This window comes from Spermophilus citellus (genome assembly GCF_964194105.1).
Source record: "Spermophilus citellus genome assembly, chromosome: 15".
Classification (NCBI taxonomy): Eukaryota; Metazoa; Chordata; class Mammalia; order Rodentia; family Sciuridae; genus Spermophilus; species Spermophilus citellus.
This window is the reverse complement of record NC_138195.1, coordinates 24887405-24913668: the sequence shown is the minus strand read 5'-3', so window position 1 is coordinate 24913668 and position 26264 is coordinate 24887405. Positions and strand designations below refer to the sequence as shown.

General features: G+C 34.8%; 1 protein-coding gene across 1 annotated transcript in view; it reads left to right on the top strand.

The window, feature by feature from the left end:
• PRKG1 (protein kinase cGMP-dependent 1) overlaps nucleotides 1-26264 on the top strand; it is a 1128350-nt gene that overhangs the window by 104311 nt on the left and 997775 nt on the right. The window lies entirely within an intron of this gene.

The following is a 26264-nucleotide window of genomic DNA, read 5'->3' as shown; positions in this document are numbered from 1 at the left end:
CAGTAAAAACTCAGGAGTTGATCCCAGGATCAGTTTATCACAAATTTCATTCAGTCTGTCAGTCTATTGCTATCATGTATTGCTGTCTGATCCAACTTACCTATAAAAAGTAAAATCTTTTTTAAAAAATTATTTTTTTGGGGGGTATTAGGGACTGAACCCAGAGGGGCTTAACCACTGAGCCACATCTCCTGCCCTGTTTTGATGTTTTTAATACTTTTAAATAGCATAGGGACGTTCAGAAATTAAATGTTTAAGAACCACTGCCTGAGCCATATGCTCTAAAACGAATTTGACTAGCTGGTTGTTTGTTTCAAAAACAAATTAGGATTAGTTTAAGACAGGGTCTCTTTAAAAAGTTGCTTAGAGCCTCACTATATTGCTGAGGCTGTCTTGAATTACTGCTTCTACCTCCAGAGTCACGGGATTACAGATGGACACCAATGTACCTGGCCAACAAAATCTTTTTTAAAAGAAGAAAGATGTTCATGTCATCCGTGTGCTTAACATTTTCCAGTGACTTTCTGTGGTTAAAAAATCCAAACTCCTCAGGATAGAAGACTCTACAAAGAAATGAAGAGGGTTAAGTTTTTGAACTTGACAGAGATGAATCTGAATCCGGATTCTGCCTTGCAGCTAGTTAAATAGCCTTGGGGAAATTCTCTAATCTTTTTTGGTCATCATCTACTCATTTATCAAATGGTCTAGCAAGCATCAGTTCTGTGTCTAGCCCATGGGAGTAGCCTCTTCCACACTAGATTCTGCACTAACTTCTCCATGGCTCTGGCTTAACTTCTTGGGTGCTCATTGTGACAGTCACTCAGTACGTTTTCATTTGCTTGGATCTCACACACACTACAACATTACTGCTCTTCAGAGTCAAAGTAAGCTAAGAAGTCTCCTCTGTTACTCTTAATAGGAATAGATTCTCTTCTCTGAAGAGCCTAACATTTCTGTACCCTCCCTATTAATTAGTACATTGGTCCAACTGCATTTTATTTATCTAACTTATTCATTTAGGAAATACTATTTTTGCATATATTATCCACGAGGTACTCTTCTAAGGGTGGTGTCATAGTAGAGATGAAATGATAAAAATTGTATAATATGGTGCTTTTGTCCAAATAGAGGAGATAGATAATAAAGAAATGAATATTTATAATGCATATGTGTATTTGAAACAGACTTTGAACACCAAAGTATGGTAAAGGGATAGAGAGTGGCGTGCAGCATGGAGAATGGTTGCTATATTATGTCGGATAATAGGGGAAGGTCTTTGTAAATTGAGCATCAAGCAGAGGCATAAATGAAGTCATGATGGACTCAGAACTGGGGAAAATAGCATTTTAGGCAGAGAAAGTAAAAATAGGCTAAGCCTTGAGACTAGGTTATGTTTGGCACATTTATAGAGCATTGTGGAAGCCTGTATGTCTGGAGTGAACTGAGCTAATATGACAGTGGGAGTGGGAAAGTAGGGTGATGAATCTAGATTATAGCAGGACTCTGACGCCCTGTTGTCCTTGCTAAGGCCTTTTAAATACTTTTGTAGTCAAGATTGGATCCATAGGAGGGTTTGAATAGAAAAGCAATGTGTTCTAAATTATGGCTAATAGGGAATTTACTTGCAGCTATGGAAAATAAATTCTGATAGCCAGGAAGGAAGCGGAGATATCAGTTAGAAGGCCGTTGGAATGAGAAGAGATCACGATTGCTTGAATTTGGGGTTGCGACAAAGCAAAGATGGTAAGAAAGGGTCAAATTCAGGAACTACTGTGAAGGTTCAGCAAATTGTTTTTGCTTGGAGATTGGTTTGGAAATGACACATAAGATAAAGAGAGGATGACTCCAAGTTTTGACCCAAACATGTGGAACACTAGTTTTTGTTGTTGTTTTGTTGTTGCTTTGTTTTGTGTTGTTTACAGTAGTTGAGAAGAGTCAATGAAGAACAAGTCATCAGAATCCAGTGTACAACAATTGTTTACTCATTTATTATGTCATGTATTAGCTAAACTGTAGTGACAAGAAGTCCTCAAAATATGACGCTTCAAGTAAGAGAGAACCTTATTTCTCTTTCATGCACTATCTCAGAGTTGTGTGGAAGAGGCTGGTGAAAGAACTATACTCCGTGGGGTGATTCAGGCACTCGGATTTCTTCCTCTTGTCACTCCAGCATGGCCTAGATGCTGTTGCGGTGGAAGTGGCTGGAGCCAGGTCTTTACCTTATCCATGTTCTGTCCTGTGGAATGGGGAGAAATGACAGGGGAAGTACCTTCATGCTGGACCTTGCACACTTTACTTGCTCTCATCGTATTCAGTGTTCAGATGTATAAAATGTAATCTCTACAAGACAGCCATCTGTCTAGTAAAACAGTGAGTAGAAATTTTCCCCATTAACATGAAGAGGACAGAAGGATTCTAGGGACTGCTATGCTGTCTATGCTTGTGTCTCATAAAAACCTTCAGTTCAGGAACTTCTATGTTCTCCATAACACCAGTACTTACCATTGTGCCTATACATGACACATGTTCACTACCTTTTGGTTTCCTTAATAATAAATCATATGCCAATGGCTCAGGAGGCTGAGGCAGGAAGATCACAAGTTCAGAGCCAGCCTCAGCAAAAACGAGGTGCTAAGCAACTCAGTGAGACCCTGTCTCTAAATAAATACAAAACAGGGCTGAGGATGTGGCTCAATGGCAGAGTGCCCCTGAGTCCAATCCCAGTTACCTGCCCCCCCCAATAATAATAAATTATATCGAGCAGAAATTATTTTATACTTTGATATTGTAGTGTCTTCTATGAACATTTGAATGAATTTTATTACTCATTTTTCAAATTTCAAATTATTTTAATGTATTTTGATCACAGACACAGAAAAAATAGCATTTCAATTATCTTTCAGTGTCTTACATTTATTTATTATCCAAGAAGAGCTAGTCATCATGAGCAGCCTTTCATGCATTATGTGTTTTTAGAGTGTTTACCTCATATGCTTGCTTCCAAATAACAATTCCAGCAATCACAATCAGTGATGAAAGAATGATTCATGTCCTTATAATAAAATTGCATCACCTATTCTAAACTGCCTGATTCTCCAAACCTCACCCACTACTCCAGTTAAATTGAAAGCTGTTGCTGTCTTCTGAATAATAGTTATCTTAAAAGTTAGAGAAGATGTGTCTGTGTTTAAAGATATTTTTCTAAAAGGTCAATAAACCATGTAACATTTTAAAATTACATGTTGAAATGAGGACTGTAATCTAAAGATAAAATTTAATAAGAAAACAAATTGGAAAGAATACAAGTTTTTTTTTCTTTTTTTTTAGTCAGGAAACCAGGGATGACACACAGAACATATTACATCTATTGGGAAAACTTGGATTTGTGCTGTCGATATGAAAGAAAAGTAGTTCCTGTATTTTTTTATAATATGCCATTTTGAAGATTGGTTTCGTGTTCTAAGATTAATTGATCATATCTCCATGTGCATATGTCTGATTAGGTTGTCTTATTTATGGAAATAGGACAAGTTTTCCAAACACCATCAATGGAAACATTCAAATTTTTGTGTATTCAGTTGCTCATCTTGAAGTCTAGGTCCAATATGTATCAAATATATATTTTTAATTTATTAGTAAACTTTTGTTCAAAACATCAAATGAAGACATAGATATTTAGTTGGCCATCCTCTGAGAAGTCCAAGTGAGCAGAAACCTTGATAGTATTCCCTAACGCTTACTCAGAGCCAGCACATGGTAAGTGTTTCATTGATTTAACAATCCATTATTAATTGACTCCTATTTAAGTGCTAACTATACTCCTTGATATCAAGACTTCACAGTTGATTTTAGGGAATCTATACATATACCTGCACACATACAAAAATATATCACATACACAGACACACATGTACATACATGCAAACTTGTAATTTTCCTTAAGTCTTGAATGATCTTCTTACAGATAGTTTTAATTGTTAATCAAATATGTAGCTTCTGAAGACTTTTTAGCAAATTGTTCTTAAGCATCTAATTAATTCTGAAAATCATCTACCTTTTTTCCCTTTAGGTGAATCTTTACTTAGTTTAAAAAATTTCCCACATTTAGACTTCTAAGCTTTCCCAAACCTCTGTTGAGATTTAATAAGCCAAAGCTTTAAGAAATTGTTTATTTGATCTAACATATTGTCATTTGGACCATACAAATGTTCAGTTAATATCCTTAGAGTTGGGTGTTGTGTGTATGTATGTATGTGTGTATGTGTGTGTGTGTGTGTGTAAATTCTCAACTTTTCAAAGATATGACACAGAGTTCAATAAAACTGTATGTAAATTTTCCATCAGTGTGGGGCCATATCCCATTATGCTAAAGAGATAACTTATTGAGCTGAACTTTGCCCTAAGGAAATCAAAGAAAATTAGAAAAAATTTAGTAAGACTGTGAGCTTTCCATATCTTATAATACTTTGCCTATAACTAAAATGAAACTTAGTTTAATAAACTTTTATCATGCATGACAGATGTATTTCTTCAGTACCAAATATATTCCTTCTTAAATATGCCCAGCCACATCACAAAGTTGCTAGATTTAAAAGGACCACAAAAAATGATCAAATCTTGAGATTTTATTAGATGAACTATGTAAAGTCAGGCTGCATGTCCTGAAAAATTGAGAGAACTAAATTTCATAAACCTTTTCATTATGATTTGGATATGAGCCCCCACCCCTCAAAGCTCCCGGGTTTCTGTAGAAATATTCAGAGGTAAACTGATTGAATTGTGAGAGTTCTAACCTAATCAGTCCATCCTAGTTTGAATGGACTTACTAGGTGGTAACATGTGGGTATGTGGGGTGTGGCTGGAGGAGGTGGGTCTTAGAAGAATGCATTATTTCTATCCCTCATCCTTGCTTCCTGACCAGGCCATGAGCTGAGCAGCTTTCCTGCAGTGGGCCCCTCCCCCATGATGTGCTGCCTCACCTTGGGCCCAGAACAGTGAAGCTGGTTGCCTATGAACTGAGACCTCTGAATCTGACCTCCAATTAATTTTTTCCTCCTCTGAGTTGTCCTTGTCAGGTTTTTTTAGTCACAGTGACACAAAAGCTAACCAAAATGCTTTTACTGTTGTGGATGTCTTTCCATATATTTAAACTAGTGCAACCTGAAACTGATTTGAATTATTTTTTACTATAAAAAATGGAGAACTGCTTATCAATTTCTATTCAATTATTCTTGCTCCCAAGACTGAGGGAATGAAATATCCTTCAAATATGTATTTGACTTAGAAGTATACTAGTCTGGATAGAGTGGAACTGTCCTTTCTTAAAAAAAAAGTGAGATTGTGTAGTAAAGAATTAGCTGGACTTAGCTGTTCATAATGCACATGCATTAAAACATCAGGTTGTACACCGTGTGTATGTGTGAGTGTGTGGTGTGTGTGTGTGTGTGTGTGTGTGTGTGTGTGTGTGTGATGTTAGTTGAAGAAAGAATATCAAGTCTTGGGTAAATTATATAGCCTTTATAAACCTGTCTTTCATTCCCTATAAAATATGAATTAATTACGTTTTCCTCAAAGGGTGTTTGTGAAGAGGAGCTGATATGATCATGAATGTGAAATAGCATTCATTTAACGACATTGTAAGGATTTAAAAACATATACTAATTAATTTTAGCCTAGAAAATTTGAATATTTAAATTTCTTCTCATCTCCTAAATAAATGCATATAATAAAAAGTTTCTTGATATCAATCTCAGAAAGTGGGAACTGGGGATTGAAAATAATAAATGTAGAGAAAGAAAGAGGGAAAGAAAGAAAGAGAGAAGGGAGGGAGGAAGGAAGGAAGTTAGGAAGGAAGGAAAGAAAGACAGTTCTGATTTTTTAGTCTTTATAGATTTCTGTGGTGTGAATATTACCATCACAGCAAATTTCAAACTACCAATGTGATGCCTGATGACAGAGATGCTGATCTATTTTAGTTAGCTGTGGCACACTCTGGTTATGGTCATAAAGAACTGCTTATTATATCTGTAGTTGCAGAATTGGTATAAAATTTGATATATTATACCTTTGTTAATTATTCATGAAGTGTTTCATATCAGGTGGCTCATTGATTATACTTTCAGTGTCAGTTTCCTTCAGCGCTGAAATTTCAGTCCCTTTAAGTTTCACCTTTGAAGTTGCAACTGAGTCAGAACTTGCATTTGCCCTACTTATTTATTGCACATTGTGAGCTTCAACTGTGCTGTTACACAGGTGTCATGTTTTTATTTATGCATTATATTTTTTTGTCTTTCAGTGAGAGGGGGTATAAAAGGTTTGTGAACATGTGATCTGTTTAACATGTGTCCAGATAATTCTGTATTAATTTACCAATAATATTGTAGAGAAAATATGTGTGCTATAAGAAATTTATATAAACAAAACCCACAAAAAATGTGCTAGCTAGAAAGTTTTAGCTGGAATCAATATGTTTCTTAGGCTAGAGTCAATATGGTACCATAATGTACATTATTTCATTTATCCTTTTAAGGTGCAATGTTTATTCAAAATCGATCATTTCCATTCAAGAAGGTAAAAACCAAACAAACAAAAAACATGAAGCCTGATTCAGATTCCTTCCTATCTTTCATGGTCAAGGCTAATGTAGTTTCCTATATGAAACTCCTTAGGTTTTTTCTTTTTTATAAAAGTAATTTCTTCCTTGCCAAATTTTGTACATCTCCTTGACTAAAATCACTATTCTCTAGTCCACTAGTTCTCAAAGTGGACCAGTAGCATTAGCATTGGCATCAACTGAGAACCTATTAGAATTGAAAATTGTTAGGACTTACCCAATCACAAACTCCAGGGGGTGATTTCCAGCAATCTATGCTTGACTATTTCTCTGAGCCCTACTGATTCTGAGTGATCACATGTCTTATTTAGTTGGATTCTCCGTGAGGACCAGGATTTATAATTAATTATATCTTTCAGATATTAGATACCCCTATACTATTTATTGAATGAAGTGATAAATCAATTCCTGTAAGGACAATTTAAGAAACAACTGCTCTGTTAACTGGAGAATAAAGGAAGAGACATTTTATTTGAAGGACTGCCATTTGGAGGAGAAACAAAATATGCTCTGCTCCATATACGTGGGCTGGAATTAGGGTATGTGAATACTAATTATTAGTGAATAATTTGATTACAAATTATGAAAGTTAGGTTATTCTAATTACGTTATATCATTAAATCCTAGTAATAGTTATATGAAGTAGGTACTATATTCATTTTACCAATGAAAAATGAGAGTCAGAGGGTATATAAGTCTCTATCAGGGTCATATATAATCAGGCAAGTTTCTGACCTAGCTCTATTTGAATCACTTTCTCGCATGTCCAGGGAGTCAAATTTCAACTCTTAAGAAATAGTTCATTCAATCCTTTTATTCAGTCACAATCTGTTATATAGGAATATGGGTCAGGCACTGTGCTAGGTGCTTAGCATTTAGGAGCAGACTACCAATTCTATAATTTATAAAAGTGGATAATAAGAGTACCCAGTACTTTGTAGAGGTATTGAAATGTGTGAATATGATAGACTTGAAAGTAACCATTAAACAAGACCTAATAAAATATCACAAAGAGTGCAGAGATGGAAAGAAACGTTTACAATGAAGATTTCAAATAGAGATACCTGTAAGTAGTGACATTGATGCTAATCCAGAATGGTAAGTGTCATTTTCCCAGGTGACGGACTACGGGAAGAACACTTCAGGCATATATGATAGGCTTGCAAATCCCTAATGCTTGGAGTGTGATGGAGATGGGACATCAGCAGTAGATTTGGTGTACCCTGCATTACTATCAATCTTCACTCAGTGTTGAGAATCTGTGTTTCTCAAATAAGTATACACAGTGAATATGACAGTAAAGCAAAGTGTATATAAATGGGCCACTAGGAACAGGAATTTAGAGTAAGCATGGCATTCAGTAAGTATTTTTTAAAAAGTGAAAACTAGAACAATCTCAGAAATCTGAAGAATTTAGAGTTTGGATGAGTCAGTATTTAGAGCAAACCTGAATTCAGTTTTAAAGTCCTCTAGTTTTTTTTTTTTTTCCTCAAGTACTCTAAGAATAACTGAGGATGCCAGATGGCTTAGAGCACTTTTGTCCATGATTAATGTCTTGAACTGTTCTCTAACTGGATTACATGGCATTTCTTTTAGAAAATTCCGAATTAGATTCCTCCCATCATACTTATCCTTTGATATACAGTCCACAATGCAGATAAGATGGAAATACGGTGGTTTGAGTCACTAAGTAAAACGGATGAGTTTAAAATGAAATTAAATTGTGATAAAAACCTTATGTTATTTCTAAGTAGCTCTTTGGGGGATAGCACAAAGTAAAAATTTAAATGTTCAACTTAATTGCTTTTTTTCTGTTAACAAATGTTATGTATTTCTGATTGACTAGGAGACTAATCAGTGGAGGCCACCAATTGCTGTACTATCTCAATGATCACATCACCTCCTCTTTCATATTTCCTGCAACTAGTACAAAACAAGATAATAAGAAGCACCTGGCAAATTTAACTTTTAAGAACCTGCCAAAATGTTTTTCCAAAGTGACGATAGCATTTTATATTCTCACCTGAATGCATGTCTTTTAATTCAAAAATCTACTTATAGAAAAGTATAATATACACAATGGAATATTACTCAGCAATAAAAGAGAGTATAATCATGACATTTGCAGGTAAATGGATGGAGTTAGAGAATATAATGCTAAGTGAAGTTAGCCAATCCCAAAAAACCAAAGGCTGAATGTTTTCTCTGAAATAAGGAGGTTGATTCATAGTGGGGTTGGGAGGGGGAGCATGGGAGTATTAGATGAACTCTAGTTGGCAAAGGGGTGGGAGGGGAAAGGAGGGGGCATGAGGGTAAAAAATATGGTGGAATGAGATGGATATCATTACCCTAAGTACATGTATGAAGACACGAATGGTGTGAATACACTTTGCATGCAACCGGAGATATGAAAAATTGTGCTCTATATGTGTAATATGAATTGTAATGCATTCTTCCATCATATATAACAAATTAGAATAAAAAATAAATTTTAAAAAAGTATCATAGGGGGAGAAATCAGTAGAAAAAAATAGATACACAAGAAAATTCTTTGCAACTTTTAAAACAATTGTTCATAATTGGAAATTGTCCAAAATATCCTTAGAAAGTGGTTCAATTAAATATATCATGATACATTAATTAAAACAGAGCTGTTGAAAATAATGATGTGGATCTATATTTACTGATATCAACAAATCCTCTTGTTACTAAACTTTAATGCTGTTCATCAAATATTTTTCTAGCTCTCCTCCTGAAGGATTACTACCCAGGCAGGTAGCTGGGGCCACATGACTAGCTGTGGCTAATAAGTTGTGAAGGCAAGTAATGTTTGTCACTTCTGGACCAAGAATTAAATTATAGACACTTGATCCTCCAGTGTAGTAATTAGCAGTTTTTGGATCGGTAGCTCCATCAGACTCATGTTCACAAGGGACAACAATGTACACACGTGCTCCACTGCCAACCAGGGACAGACAAGTTGTATAAGCAAGAAATAAATGATGGGCTCGTTACCAAGTATAACTTAGCTTATCCTGACAGATATATTCATGACACATTTTAAAGCATTATATCAGGCAACAAAACACTACATTTAACATGATCCATTTTTGCAAGTATAAGTGTTTTTATGTGTGGAACTCGCACCAAAATGCTAATGATGGTTACTTTGGGATGGTTGAATTCTTTCTTTTAACACTTTTCTGTATTTTCTTCAGTTTTGACAAACTAGCAGGTATCCCTTCCATATAGAAAAAAAATAAATATATTTCCTTTTGAAAACTGATTGTATTACAGAAATTGTTAAAAAAACAGCACCCTGATGTTTGCTGAATGAATTGAAGATTAACATATCCAACCAAATAATTATGAGCTGAAGTAGAATATCATTTACAGTATATTTAATTTTTATTATAGAAATCTAAATATTAATTCCTAATGTATATAAGTTGTTCATTCCATGGGTATCCTGCCCACAAGTATCAAAGTTTAGAAAAAGTGTAAAAATGGTAATATTGCTGCAGTGCTTTCAAGCACAAGTTTAAACCATTTTGTGTGTAGCAGCATTGAAATGTCCTGTCATTTGAGTTCATATCAAAGGAAATGGCAAAGATAGTGATTGCTAAAAGTACTCCTCAGATGTCTTTATACTGTGCATTCACAGTTGATGGAAGGAAAGAATGTTTCTGTGTAAATATAATATTGATTGGCTTTAAAGACTATTTACATATTAATAATTGCAAGTTTGCCTTAATGTTGAAATATACAAATTATAGTATATATGTAAGGAAAGTCTTAGGAATAACCTCTAAGAAACATTTGCAATTAAAGGAAGAACCATATGATTTACTATAAATCCATAGTATCCTACACAGAATATAGAAATTTTAAAAACATATGTTTAATATTAAATGTAAATATTCTAATCCTTACCCCATGACCATGTTGTGGAGGTACTTGACTTGACGCATGTCCTGTATACGAACATTCTTTGAAAAATGCAAATTTCCTAGAGTAAGAAAATTAATTGATGAAAAACCAAGAGGATGAAATAGATATGATATATTGTAATTATTGAAGTATTATAAGGAGAAAAACAAACTTAAATCTTCTAAAAATACTGACCTTCTCCAGGATATATAAAAAACTAAAAAAACTTAATACCCAAAAAACAAACAATCCAATCAATAAAGGGCTAAGGAGCTGAACAGACACTTCTCAGAAGAAGATAGACAATTGATCAACAAATATATGAAGAAATGTTCAAAATCTCTAGCAATTAGAGAAATCCAAAGCAAAACTACCCTTAATATTTCATCTCACACCATTCAGAAAGGCAGTTACCAAGAATACAAACAATAAGTGTTGGTGAGGATGTGGGGGAAAACGCACACTCATTCACTGCTGGTGGGACTGCAAATTGGTGCAACCACTCTGGAAAGCAGTATGGAGATTCCTTAGAAAACATGGAATGGAACCACCATTTGACCCAGTTATCCCACTCCTCAGTCTATACCCAAAGGACTTAAAAACAGTATACTATAGTAATGCAACCACATCAATGTTTATAGCAGCTCAATTCACAATAGCTAAACTGTGGAAGCAACCTAGAATACCCTTCAATAGATAAATGGATAAAGAAACTGTGGTATATACACACAAGGGAATATTCCTTAGCATTAAAAGAGAATAAAATTATGATATTTGCAGGTAAACAGATGGAGTTGGAGAATATCATGCTAAGTGAAATAAGCCAATCCCAAAAAAACAAAGGCTGAATGTTCTCTCTGATAAGTGGATGCTGATCCATAATGGGGAGGGACACATGGGAAAAAATGGAGGAACTGTGACTGGGCAAAGGGAAAGGAGAGGAGGGGAGGGAGCATGAGGGAAGGAAAGATGGTGGAATGAGGTGGATATCGTTACCTAGGTACATGTGTTACTACATATGGTGCAACGCTCATCATGTACAACCAGAGAAACGAAAACTTGTGCTGCAAATTTTTTGGAGATTTGGAGTACATATTGTATTGTACACATACAATAAATCAAAATGCACTCTGCTGTCATATATATCTAATTAGAATAAATAAATATATTAATTAAAAAAAACACTGACCTCTGTCCACCAATGTAGAATTTTGATGCATGGTGTTATTACAGTAGACTAAGAGAATGTAATACAAGCAGATAAAAACTATTGATGCTCTATATTTTAATATTATATTGTTGACATGCATTTTTATTATGTAGGAGCAGATATATTTTGTTATTTTTATATAACACCTAGAAAAGCTTTCACTATAACTTTATAAACTACAGTGCTGCTTGCATTCAATAGTGTCAGACTTTAGTCAACCAGGCATTGTGAATTTTTAAATTGGTGCTCAGACTTTGTTGTAAATCCTAAAAGAGAGGCTATTATAATCATGAAATACTTCAAAAAGTAAAGTCTTTGGATTCTAGAATATTTACTAGTTTCATTTAACATCTGTTTCAAGACTAGTCAAGAAGACAAACATCTTTTGCATTCAATGGTTTTCTCTCCTCTGCCCCCTCTCTCCCTCTCTTTTTTTTCTTTCTTCCTTTCTCTCTTTTCTTTCTTTCTTTCTTTTTTTCCAGGGCTAGGGATGAATGCAGGGCCTCACACATGCCAGGCAGGTGCTCTACCACTGAACTGCATCTCCAACCCCTTCAATGGTTGACTTAAAAAGAAGTTTTACAATGGACAATATAGAAATGGAGCAATAGACAGATATGAAATAAAAGTTATGATGTAGACAAGGTTATAGAATAATATGACTCATATGTGATAGTTAATCCTCAGCCTCACTTTCATATATAAGTAGAATATGACTGTTAGAAATCAGGTATAGTATGAAACATGCCAGTTGAAAGTCATACTTTTGATTTCACATACCATGCTCATTGTAAGAGAATCAATTGGTCTTTTTCTTGGAATCAATATTCCTAATTAGGAGTTAGAAATGAGAATGAAATATGTATGGCCTGGGGTTGTGGCTCAGCAATAGAGTGCTTGCCTTGCATGTGTAAGGCACTGGGTTCGATCTTCAGCACCACATAAAAATAAACAAAGTAAAGGTATTGTGTCCATCTACAATAAATAAATAAATAAGAAATTAGAATGAAACCATTCTTACCTTCTAGTGCTCTAATCCTTAAGACTCCTGGTTTCCCTTACAGTCTTTGCTTTTTAGACAATAGTTTTCCACACTGGACTTTTCTTAAATTCTTTCCTTAAATCTCAATTCATTTATCCCAATGCTAGGGTAGTAGTGAAAAGCACCTTCTCTTGAGACAATACTAGTTGCACTATCTCAAAGAGATTTCTAAATTTCTCTGTGAAATGAGGATGACAATAGTCCTTACTTCATTCTGACAGTCCCTAGTATGAAATCACCTATGTAAAGTTTTTAAGGAGATTGCCTGGCACGAAGAAAACCTTCTGCAAATGATGTTCTTTTATTATTATTTTGTCTCATCCCTCAGAGCTCTGTAAGCTGCCCACATGTCTATTCTTTTGATCTAATTTAAATGAAGATTATAATAATCACAAAGGTCTTAATGTGTTACAGTGTGCCCTCTGCTCCATGGCATTTGAATGGTGGACTTTCAAAGACTTAACCTCAGGGACAAATATTGCAGTTATTTTCAAACCACACTTGGGCTATCCAGGGTCGTTCATGAGAGAGATGGGATCTGTCAGCCCTCTTCAGATCACCCTCTGATGCTTATTCTTTGCCCATGTAAGAGCACTGTAGTTGACATTAGTCGCCTGTGCCTAGTGTCCAATTCTTTTTTACTTCTAACCTCAGGCCTGGCCTAAAGGCAAAAATAGTTAAGTAGATTTGGTTTGCATTTGCCATCTGCTTCCTTCCCTTTTAACATATTTTCCCCATGTACCAGTATCCAAAGAGCCCAATCTTTGAACTAAAGACAGCTGGTGCAGAAGATATAAATCTTATTTTGTAGACAAAGAAACCCAGTTAACATATATGAAAATTTAAATATGATATTCTCTCATATAATTTAAATCTAATTAAACCTAATGATTGGGTATGCTTCCTTAGCAAATAGTGAACCAAACAAAATGTGTGAATTTCCCCTTCTCTGCTCATAAAGTTAGCCCCCTATTGAAATGAGTTTGCATGATTCTGGAATAAGCAGTCCTGTGAGCCCACACAGCTGTACAACTAAATACGTGGTGTTGCTCATTAGGGCTCTTTCTCTGGCAGCAGCAAAGTGCTCCCAGACAAACTTTACTTCTAGTCTTTCTGCAAATAGCTCATTCTCATATTTAAACAGAAAGCTTGGGGGAAGAGGTTTCAGTCTGCCTACTTTTTACAATTTAAGGCAGATTAGTTTGTGGTTGGTTTCTTAGTTGCGGAAAGTATTCAAAAAGAACTAAAAATGAACTCTGGAGCTCTGATCTCTTTGATACATGTATGTTATCATTTTATCTCTAAAGATTCAATCAAATGTTTATAACTTTTTTTATCTGATTTAAAAGACAATTCTTACCAATGATGGCATTTATTACTGTTACATTTCCAATCGGGGAGCATGGTACAAAATACACAGGAGAGAAGATAAGATCCCCAGAGAAATAAGGTCTCTCCTCTCAACCCACTGCATATACAATAACAAAACTTTCTTGTTCTGTTTCCTGAAAGAGTACTTTGTAAACAAAACTGACTGAAGCTATATACAAAATATTTTTAAGGAAAAATTTGTAATACTATTTTTCTTGGAGTGTTTTAATTTTAGACTAGGGAGAAAAGCTGTTCTTAGAGTGTAAAGGTAGTTGAAGCTGTACTTACTGATGCCATGTGCCTCCTGTTCTGAATATGTCACATGTATTATCTCATTTCATTTTTCACAGGAATTCTAAAGGAGGTAGACTGTTTTATACCCATGTTATGTGTCAGAATATTAAGGTTCAGATGAACCTCCCCACCAGTGCATATCTTTAGTGGAGAATTCAACACAAGCCTACATGACTGTGGGGTCTGTGTACTTAACCTCCATGTGCTATTGCTTTTTTGGAAATATCATGATTGTATGGAAACTTTCTGAAACAGTTTGGATAGTCTATGATATCACCAAATTCACACTTTGATTTGAAAATAACTTTTTCAGTGGTAACAAAAATAGTTGGGACAGTACTTTTTTGAATGTATGTTATAATTCCAATCCAGTTTTGTCATGAGGCTCCTCTTTCCTACGATTGCATACAGAGTTATCTTTTTATCTGAAAGTTTATTTTAGTTGCTTTTTTGGTGCTGGGGATTGAACCTAGAACCTCACCAATGCTAACTGCACACTCTACCACTGATCTATTATGTGGACAACAAATAGAATATATGTAGGGTTGTGTAGAGCACAGATCCTTTGATGTAACTTCAGGATGGTGCTTCTCTTTTTTAAACTGATGGTGTTTGATACATGCTTTCTTGGTGTTTTGAAGACAAGGGACTAAAAAGGAGAATTCGGCTATGGAATTATTTCTTCTGAAAATCAGAGTTCTTTCATGGTATTTCATATTACTAGTTCTATCAAAACAGATATAATATGCCTGAGAGTAAATTTAGTCGATTATAAAGGTTTGTTCCAAAGGTCAACAGGTCTCTGTCCCAGAACAGCTATGGAGATGTCCTTTTAGCTGTAGCCACACTCCCTTCGTCTTCTCCTCACACATGAGCCAGGTCTGTTTGTGGCCAGCAATATGGATGCAAGCCCTTTGTCCTGGTCTGGGAATTTCTTCTCCTAATATTTATAATTGATAGAATGTCACAGGAATCAGTGTGGGTAAGGGGACTGGCATGCCGAGAAGTGTGTGGTTGCATTTACCCGCTGGATAGCCAGACAAATAGTGACACTTAGCCAGGATTTTTAACAGAAGCACCAAAGGGAAGATTTGCATGTAAGACCAGGCAAGAGTGCCTATTCTAGAGTTTGTAAAATCTGATGTTAGCATGGCCATCAAGGTCTAGAGAACATAATTTGCCTTGAATTCCAAGTGCTGAATTTGTGCACAGAAGCCCTTTACTCTTGACTTTAGTTTACACTTCCTTCTGGGAATGGGCACCCCTGGGATGAGTGAGCTGCAGATACTTCTAATTCTTGTAGGAAAAAAAAAAGAATTGCAATAGTTGTATTGATCATAGGCACATCATTTCATGTTCATCAAAAAGAATGACATCTGTAAACTTATAAGACAAAATTTGGTAAGGAGAAAAGACTAGTAACATTTTCTCTGTTCTTTTTTCTCCCTTAAAGTGTTGGTATATAGATAATGCCTTTTCTGTAGAAATATTAAAACTATTGCCAAGTGATAAAATAACACAATGACAGTAGTTTTCTGCCTCATCTGTAATGACAATGCTGCCTGTAAGCAGTCACTGAGTGAAATGAATCAGTGCTATGAATCAGTGCTCTTTCTTGACATAAGCTGTTCAGTATTATACCATGGAGTTCCAAGGCTTGTTAATTAGCTACTAATTTGGATGCCATCCCCAAAATCACCATGTAACTTTCCTTAAGTATTTTTCTAAATGGTAGGCAAGAATTCTGAGCATCTAGCATCATTTCATGTAATATAATCGCTACCATTTTTTAAAATACATAATAGCATTTCATCCTATGAGCACCTTGTGATATATGTTATCTGTATTTTATAAATGAGTAAACCTCAATAAATAGGAGTATATCTACCTGCACAAGATCATGATTATGAAATTTAAACATAAAAAGATAAACAAGAGACACTTATATTACAGTTTTGTCAACCTCTTAAATCTACATATTAATCTGAATGTGTTTTTTCATACTTACAAACATACACATGTTCTTAATCTGAAAACATATTTTAGTATGCTTTTATTTTTCTAATACTAATTCTAACAGCATTTGTCTGTCTAATTATTATTTCAGTATGAACAAATCTGTGGCAGGGACATTACTCCCTGCTTATACTTTGCCCTTGGCAGACATAAGCAGTCAATCATAGGAATCCTTACTGAGCCATATCCAGCCACACTATCTTTTCAGCCAATCACTCCAGGCAGGCATGAGCAATGGGTAGAGATTGGCTCCAAAGTTATATCTCTTTGCTATTCTTGGACCAACACTTGTTTTTGTCTGAGTCATATTCTCTAGCATAAACACAAAACTGTATTTACCAAGTTTCCCTTCTGATATCTAACTGATATAATGTCTTTATTTTCAAAGATCAGTGCTGACTATGAACAACCACACTTTATGGTATTTTCTGTTCTTTCCATCTAAATTCCAGTTTTATTTAACATTCACTGATTAGAAGCTGATTCACTTCTATCCTTTCTCCAAGTCTTATTTTTTTTTAAATGGAGAATATACCTTATTCTTATCAGATTTGAGACATTCTGTCTGAATAGTGTGGCTTTTTATTTCATTTCCTAAGTAAAATATTTAGCAAATCTGTGCTGCCCGAGGAATCTCCATATTTTTTGGACGTTAGTAAAGGTTATGTATCTTTATCTTGATGTAGCCATGGTAACTTAGAAGCTGTCTACACATCTTGTGATTGACTTATATGCCACTTATTAATGGCTGGGGTGAATCTAATGAGCAGTTTCCTATTTCATTTTAAGATGATTAGCCAGATCCAAAAAAATATTTCATCGGCAGATTATGAGTTTATTTTTACATTTTACTCTTACAAATCTAATTTAATTAGGCAACCTCACTTTAACACCCTAGAGTCCCAAATTTTATTTTGTGCAACTCTTTGGCCTATCTTTTTTGAAAGTGCCCAGTGAAGCAGAGTTATTTTTTGCTTCTCTCACCCAGGTTAAGGGGCTCATGTTATTCTGTTTGCCGCTTGACAGACACAGAAATTCAGCTCTGGCAGTTACATCCCTTGGGAAAAGCCCACTACCAGCAGGTGTCTGGGAGAGGTCAATTGATCCCACAGTGACCAATTACTGACAGTCCTTTTCTTTCAGTATTCATGTGACCAATTTTACAGAATGGCTACAACTCCCTAAAACTGACTCCGATGATGACAATACCTCACATCATCAAGTAGGAATTTGGTAAATATCATGGACAACATCACAGAATTACTAAACCTGCACATGTACCAGGAGGTTAAGTCCTGGATCAGCCATGTCACAACGTGATCTTGAAAAAGTTGTAAATCTCTTTCAGCCTCACTTTTATCATCTGTAAAATGGGACCATGACAATAGCGACTTTGATGGGATGTTGTAAAAATTAAATAAGATAGAAGAATTTCTGGTGAACGTTCAGTTGGCAATAATTTATAATAATTCTAAAGTTCAGACCACTATTTTCATTTGTAGCCTGATTTTTCTTATATCATGCTATTCTATTCATAAAACAATGATACAGATTAAACTGATTCTATGTTATTTTATTCAAACAGGAATGAGTTAAGTTTTCTTTATTTTAATGTTTGGTCCTTTAATTCTAAAACATTATAAATTAGAAAAGAAATATGTGTTCATTTTAGAATATATGCTGGTTAGCAAAAAATTTAAAAATTAAAATCTTTCTTAATTCCATGACCCAAAGAAAGCCATGATTACTATTTTGATTTGTGACCTTTAAGCCTTCTTCTCTTTGTGTATAAGAATATATATTTATACATTTTCAAATTTATTCTTTTTAGATATACATGATGGTAGAGTGTATTTTAACATATTATACATACATAGAATTTAACTTTTGCTAATTAGGATCCCATTCTTGTGGTTTTACATGATGTGGAGTTTCACTGGGGATATATTCATGTATGAGTACAGGAAAGTTCTGTCTGTTTCATTCTACTGTCTTTTCTAATCCCATCCCCACTCACTTCCCTTCATTCCCCTTTGTCTAATCCAAAAAAACTTTATTCCTGTCCCCATCTTATTATGTGTTAGCATCCACATATCAGAAAGAACATTTGGCCTTTGGTTTTTTGGGACTGGCTTATTTCACTTAGCATGATAGTCTCCAGTTCCATCCATTTATCAGCAAATGCCATACATAATTTTATTCTTCTTTATGGCTTACTAATATTCTGTGTGTCTATATACCATATTTTCTTTATCCATTCATCTGTTTAAGGGAACCTAGGTTGGTTCCATAGCTTTGCTATTATATTTACACATTTTTAAAAAAATGGATTTATACTATTTATGATATTTTGTGAGTATATATAGTGAAATCTTTCCAAGTCTTTAAATAGTATTTTTTAAAAATTGTAGTGTTTTTAATAGTGTGAATATAATAGCATTCCTTTAAGTAATTCCATCTTTTGGGGCATTTGGCATTTGTAACATCTGTCTTTCTCTCTCACACACTATTACTACTTCTTGAATACTACTCTGTTATTGTACACATTTTAAATAATTTCCTTAGGATAAATTCCTAAATATAGTATTATTTGAACAAAAGATATGGTCATTTTAATATTTTAATTGAAAGTTATTTAAAAAATAGGTAATATAGCCATGAAGTACCAAAATACAAAACTACAAAAAAAATATAAACAGTCCTTTTTCTTAACCTGGTCATCCATTCACACAGTTCCAGTCCTTCTTCCTATTTTGCTACCTGCTCTTTTCCCCAAGTAATTATTTTCTAACCTTCTAGACATTTGTTTCAAAGCATATGCAAGCAAATAAATCCTATATTTCCCCCTTCCCCTTTTCTACAGAGGGAAGCATATAAGTTGTTATATTGTGTGCATGTTTTAATATGTAACAACAAATCCCACCATTATGTACAATGATAATGCATCAATTTAAAAGAAGACACAGCCAAGTGGGATGGCACAGACCTGTGATACCAGTGGCTCAGGAGGCAGAGGCAGGAAGATTGCAAGTTCAAAACCAGCCTCAGCAAAAGCGAGACTCTGTCTCTAAATAAAATACAAAATAGAGCTGGGGATGTGGCTCAGTGATGAGTGCTCTTGAGTTCAATCTCCAGGACCCCCCACCCCCAAAAAGACAATGTTACTTTCTTCTTTCAAAAATATTTTTCGTTCCTATTTTTGGCTGCGTACATTTCTAGTGATAGATATCAAGGTTGATTTTATCTTTGCTATGACAGCTGTGCTGTAATAAATTATAACCATTTAAATACATTCTTTGCACTTTTGAGTATATCTAATGAATAAATTCCTAGGAGTGGAATTGCTGATCAAATACTGTGTGAATTTATAATTTTATTAAGTACTGCAAATTTCCACCTCAGGGATTTCACCAGTTTACCCTGCCACCAGCAACGAATGGGTGTCCTTCTTCCCTCCAGCCTTCCCAAAGGAGACGGTTATCAAACTCTTGGATTTTTTTTGCCAGCGTTGTAGATGAAAAGTTATCTTCAAGGACATGTAATGTGTATTTTTCTCACCACAAGTGAGGATAAGTACATTTTTTATAGGAGCAGTTTGCTTTGTCTTATCATGTTTCTAAGGTATTGGTTTTGTTTTTGCCATGAAGACTGAGAAAAAAGTTTTTTCCCCTAGTGGAATTTTGTAGCCTTTATGTATATTGAGCTTTATTATTTATTATTTTTTTCTTCTTATTGGTGCATTGTAGTTGGACATAATGGTGGGCTTTTTTTGCTACATATTGGTACCCACACACAATACGACAATGTGATTGTAGAGTAATGTCACAAGAGTCTTCCCTATTCTGAGATTGTAAATAAATTTCCTATGTTCTCCATCCTGCCCTAGGATAATTCTTCTCTTCCTCCTCCTCCTTCTCTTTTTCTGCTTCCTTCTATTTGCATTTGTATCTTTGATTTATTCAAATATCATGCTGCTATAGAGTGTGAAGGGTGGATCGAACTTTTTTCCCTAAATTTCCTAGCTGTCCTAGCACCATTTTATTTCCTGTTTTGAAAGGAAGTATATGTGTCTAAAAGAAAGTATATGTTCTTCATCATATGCTAAAGTCTAATTTGCTTGGCCCCATTTCTAGAAATGTTTTCTGTTCCATTTTTCTCCCTGTATGTGGTGTCAGATTGCTCTTATTATTAAAGATTTAATAAATTTTAAAATCTGGCAGGGCATGTGCCTGTTCAGTTCTTTCTCTATTTTAGAATTTTTCTAAATTGTCTCTTTTGTCTTCTGTTAACATATACTTTAAAATTTGATTGCTTAGTTACAAAATTAGTGTTAGTGAACTTTTCCTCACAGTGACAAAATATCTGAGAAAATCGACTCAGAGGAGGATATATATATTTTGGCTCACATTTTCAGAGATTTCAGTCCATGGTCACTTGACTCTGCTGATTCTAGACCTGGAGTGAGGCAGAACATCATCGCAGGGAGAATGTGGCAGACCAAAGCTGTTTACCTCATTTCCCGTTAGCCAGGAGGGAGAGAAGGAAGGAGACAAAGAGAGATAGTGGGAGCAGGGGTGGTCTTGGGGACTAGACATAGACCCCATGGGTACATTTCCGTCAATTGGCCTTCACCTTCTAAAGTTTCTACTACCTGCCAATAATGTTATCAAATTATTAATCCATTGATGGATTAATCTGCTGATGAGTTTGGAGCCGTCATGATCCAGTCACTTCTCAGAAGCCCCATCTCTGATCATTGCTGCATTGGGAACCAGTCCTTCAAAGTAGTCTTTGGAGGACATTCTGATTCAACCTTACTGACAAATTTGTCACGCAGGGTCCTCCTCTCCCAAGAACCTGGCCGTGGCATTTCTTTCTGGTAGGTGAAGCCACCTTTGGAATTGGTCGGTGGTGTCATAGCAGTTCCTCTCTATATGTCCTAAACATTACTTTTAAGTTTATCCCTACTTTTTATATCTTTTCTGTTGCTTTTTGTAAATTTCTTATAGTATATTCTAGCACTCTAATTGTTTATGAATATAGGAGTCATTTATTTTGATGTTAAGTTTGTATGCTTGTGTGGTAGTGAGTTTTGTCATTGCTTATTGTAATTGTCCAGTTGATTGTGCTTTTTCCAAGTATCAGTCATAACTTATATAAAGGTGAATAGTTTTTACCTTCTCCTTTATAATCATCATGATTCCAGTTGTGTTCTTATGTACAAATGTGTTGTTCCCCAGTTATTATGCTTGACTTTATTAAGAATTTTCTTACTGACCATAAAGAAACAAAATTTTGTTAGGGGAATGTCTCTCTATGCCTGTTTATGGAGTGCTTTCTTTCTTTTCTTCTTTATTAAGGAAGACTTGCATTTTATCTTCCTTCTCAGAAGCTCTAAAATGATATTTTTCTTTTATCATTGATTATATTATTAATTTTTCTAATATTGAATAATTCTTGATATTTTTATATTTTAATGTTAAACTCTGTCTCCTAATACTTTACCTAGACTTTTTGTATAGATTGTCTTCAGTGAAATTGGTTTCTAGTGTTTTGGAATATATGCATGAGTATCTATCTGTACAAATATAGTAAACACCCAGTTTTAGAGATGATATTATGCTTACTTCACAAAAATGGTTTGAAAGCTGTCCTTCTCCTCTGAGTGCTGCAGCAGGAAGTAGCCTTCTAGTTGCCTTCTAACTATTTATTCTTAAAGGCTTGTTATAAATCTGTGAGGATATTTTGACTAAGTTCTTCTTTGTGGTAGTAGCCCTTAAGTAAAACTTATTATTATGGAACAGATCTGTTTTCATTTTCTATTTCTTTGTCATCAGTTTTGTTAAATTACATACTCCTGTTTTGCTCGATTGCCTGAAGAATCATTTTTATAAGTTTAAATTTGAATACCATTTTAATAATGTGTATAAGTGGGGTCTAATATTTTTCTTATCAAAAATGTTTTTCCTATGAATTATATTCTTATCTACTTGTATTTTTATGCATTTCTTCCAGGAAGAAGGAAATTATACACATGTAAGATCTTCTTTGCCATCTTTCTTATTTATCATCATCTGCCTTTTCTTTCCCATCTTCTTTTTCCATTTCATTTTCTTTACTTTTATCGTCTCATTTAGTTCTTAGGGTGTTTTCTGCAATTTCTGTTCTCTCATGCTCTTTCCAGTTTTTCTTCATTTCTTGGATGGCTTTGTTTTATTTTTATAATTCTCCCATGACTTCTGCTGGACCACACTTCATCTTCTCCTTTCTTCTTACCACTTTATTTCTGAGATCTTATATTTCTGTTTTGTTCAAATGATATGTCAGCATGAGGTTGGGAGGCAGAAGTGGATTGGGAAGGAGTTGGGGAATGGAGTGAGGGTAGAGGCCAGACTATTTTTCCTATCTTTCCTATTCTAGAACTTAGAGGTTTTCTTATATTGTGGTTTCATAGGGAGAGACTGCTTATTACAAATGTATCTTCTCTGTGTGTGTATGTGTCTCCTTATTATTTCCATGAATAATTGCATTATTTTCTGTTCCATTAATCAGCTGCATTTCTGCATCACACGATGTACAAAAATGACCACTTTCTGAGATCTCTGGGTGCTGGGCCCACAGGACACTGTGGGCTTTTCTTTACTTCTACTTTTTCCTGTTCTCAGTCTTTATACAAATTTTGAAATCTATAGATTATACTTGTTTCATACTTTTACTAAAAATGAATCTTGCATGGCCACCTTTTTTTTAAAAAATTCTCATTATAGCTTTGAGTGACTTTCCAGAGGAGAAAAGGGGATTTCAGATTTCCACAGCTATTCTTATGCAGAAGACCACTTTGATATTCTTTCAATTATTTAATCAACATTGTCTTGAAAAAAGTTATTATAAATCTGGGCATAGTATGAATCATAAACTCATAAACAGTTAGTTTATATGAAGTGAGTTGCAAAAGTTTTAGCAAGGGATGTTCCCTTCCCCACCTTTACTGAAAAGGTGTAGAAGGAAACTTGAAAAAAAATCCACCTCTAAATAAGGACAATAGTAAGTCCCATCTAATTTTGTAGTCTTAGCTATTCTTTCTTGAGAACAGAATAACTGGAAGAAAATATAATTTTAGTACAAAATGACAATGTTAAAATCTTTGAAAGTTATAAAAATAGACTACAGTTATTTAAAAGTTGACCTTGCCTCCTTGTATCGGTTGCTCTCAGACATTCAAATTTTACCATGTATTTGCTTCTCAGACCGAGCAAGTCTTAAGCTTGTTAGTGTTTTTGACTATAAATGAACAGCCTGGGAAAACCGAGTTTAAATTACTTTAATAGAAATTAGAATAACATTTTCATGCCCAAAGATGGATCTAAAATTTGCCCCCTTTCTCTAAATAAATTATATCTTGCTAATTTCTTCTTAAAGCTCTATAAATTTTTGTTGCTTCTCAGAACATAAGGCTACTGTGTCTAAATATCATAGTTTTTTATATATATATATATATATATATATATATATATATATATATATAACATTTAGAATGAACAATGGGAATTTTCTCCCTCTTAGGAAAAATATCATTTTTTAATGTGTTTGAGAATTTCTGGGCTAGTTAAAAATCCCTCAAGTTTGTTAGATCTTTTCTCATTTCTGGAATACATTTGACCTATGAAACAAAAAGTTGTTCTGCTGATAGAAAAGAAAATTATGTAATTAAGCTTTCATTTGTTTTGTGGTCCTCATTGGTGCCGTGTGCTTCATGTTTCTGTCTTTTGTTGCTCCCAAGTTTAGTACAATGTGAATGGGAAATTAGGAGTATAGAATTTCCTAGTTGATCTAATTGGAGGCTCTACACAGTCAGTGCCATTTTCTTGCACTATGTGATAAATACAGAAGAGGAAATGAGGGCTAACTGAGTCAGCTGTCTTTATTCACTATTGGCTGCCCTTGGTCTCATCTTGATAAAGGATCTTTTAATTATAACTGACCTCATCAAGTCATGGGCTATTTTTTGTTGACACAGATTGGAAGAAGAATAGCACATGAGTAATTTTAGAAGATCATAAGACTTTTCATGTACTTCATCTTGACAAACAACTCTACACCTCAACTATAGACTGTTTCATTTCATAGTCTCTTTTACACTAAAACTGGCCTAAATAATTCTTGCAATATCCATCTTGAATGATCATTTAGATCAAATATGATATATGTTCAAATATATTTTTCTGCATGTCTACTCTTTATTCTTTAGAGACACAATTGGAAGAAATGGATGATTGAGATCGTGACAGGAGGATCCTTCAGAAAACAACTTGAAACACAATTGTATTTATAAATGACAAGGGAGTTAATACCTGGGATTTGTAGGGGTTTGGGTGTTCCTGGCCAGGCTAGTACAGATGTTCTAGAGAGTGGACTGTGGTAGGTAAGTATCCTAACCCAAATATACAGAAATTAGAAGACCCCAAAGAAAGAGTCTATGTCAAATCCCAAGGCAAAGAAATGTACTCACCGTGTTCCAATGATAAAACCTGGACCAGAATGAAGGTAAATTCCAGGCTCAGGATCTGTAAAAGAACTGAGACAAGAAAGAGCACAGAGAACGTTTAGTAGGACGGTGGACTATTTATGAATGAGGCAGAAGTGTCTGCAGTGTAGTGTTAGTGCTCTTAGCCACCTTTCCTGTGGAAGAGTTGGCCTTTGTTGACATCACTGGAAAGCGTTACTCTCTGGACCCTTCTTTTAAACTTCTATGGCCTCTTCACAGTCTCAGAATAGCCTAGAAAAAACAAAGGAGATTGGCCCTCAGTAACCTGGAAAGTGCTACTTTGAAGTGAAGAGGCTCTTTAGAAAAGGGGCAGGTGGCATCTTAAACTCTTCTCTGAGGAGCACGCTGTGACCTTTATTTTTTTTCAGAGATCTGGCAAACTGTTTGCCCAAGGATAGGGTGTCTCTGATGTCCATTTTTTGCAGAGTCATAAGTTGGATTTTAAGTTCTTTTTTTTGTACCAGGGATTGAACTCAGAGGCACTCAACCAATAAGCCACATCCCCAGCCCTATTTTGTATTTTATTTAGAGGCAGGGTCTCACTGAGTTGCTTAGTGCTCGCCTTTGCTGAGGCTGGATTTGAACTTGCCATCCTCCTGCTTCAACCTCCCAAGCCACTGGGATTACAGGTGTGCGCCAATGTGCCCCACCAGAGTCATAAGTTCTTTATGATTCCCAGAGAAGACCAAACTTCTAGGTTTTCTCTTTTCTTTCTGTCATCAAAATAGTATCTTGCTTCTGAAGGTTCCAACTCTTCTCCAAATCAAAGAAAATATATGCTCTTACTAGGCATAAAGGAAATAAAGTCAGAAAGATACAGTAAACTAAATTAAATGGTATTTGTAGGCAAATGTGGACCTTTTAGCAATTTTGGCTAAACATGCTAGCAAATTCTTACAAGCAAATGGGGTGGTGGAGAATAGAACTTGTTCCATGTTGTCCATGGAGCTCTTTCCTCTTATGCATCTAAATACATAAGTAGAAGTGTGTTTAGAACACTAGCTGTATGCTTTGTATTTTTGGCTTTAATGTTCAGGCTCACATATGTATTTATCGACAGACAATACAGAGATTGCATTATAAACACTTGGGTCCCAGTTGTTAATTTATTCAACATTTACCAAATGCTTATTAAACACATGATCTTATTTGACTACATAGTGTGAACCAATTAGCTTTTCTGCATAGTCACTATCATATCTGGACTTAGATTACAATGTTAGGAACGTAGATTTAGAACTAA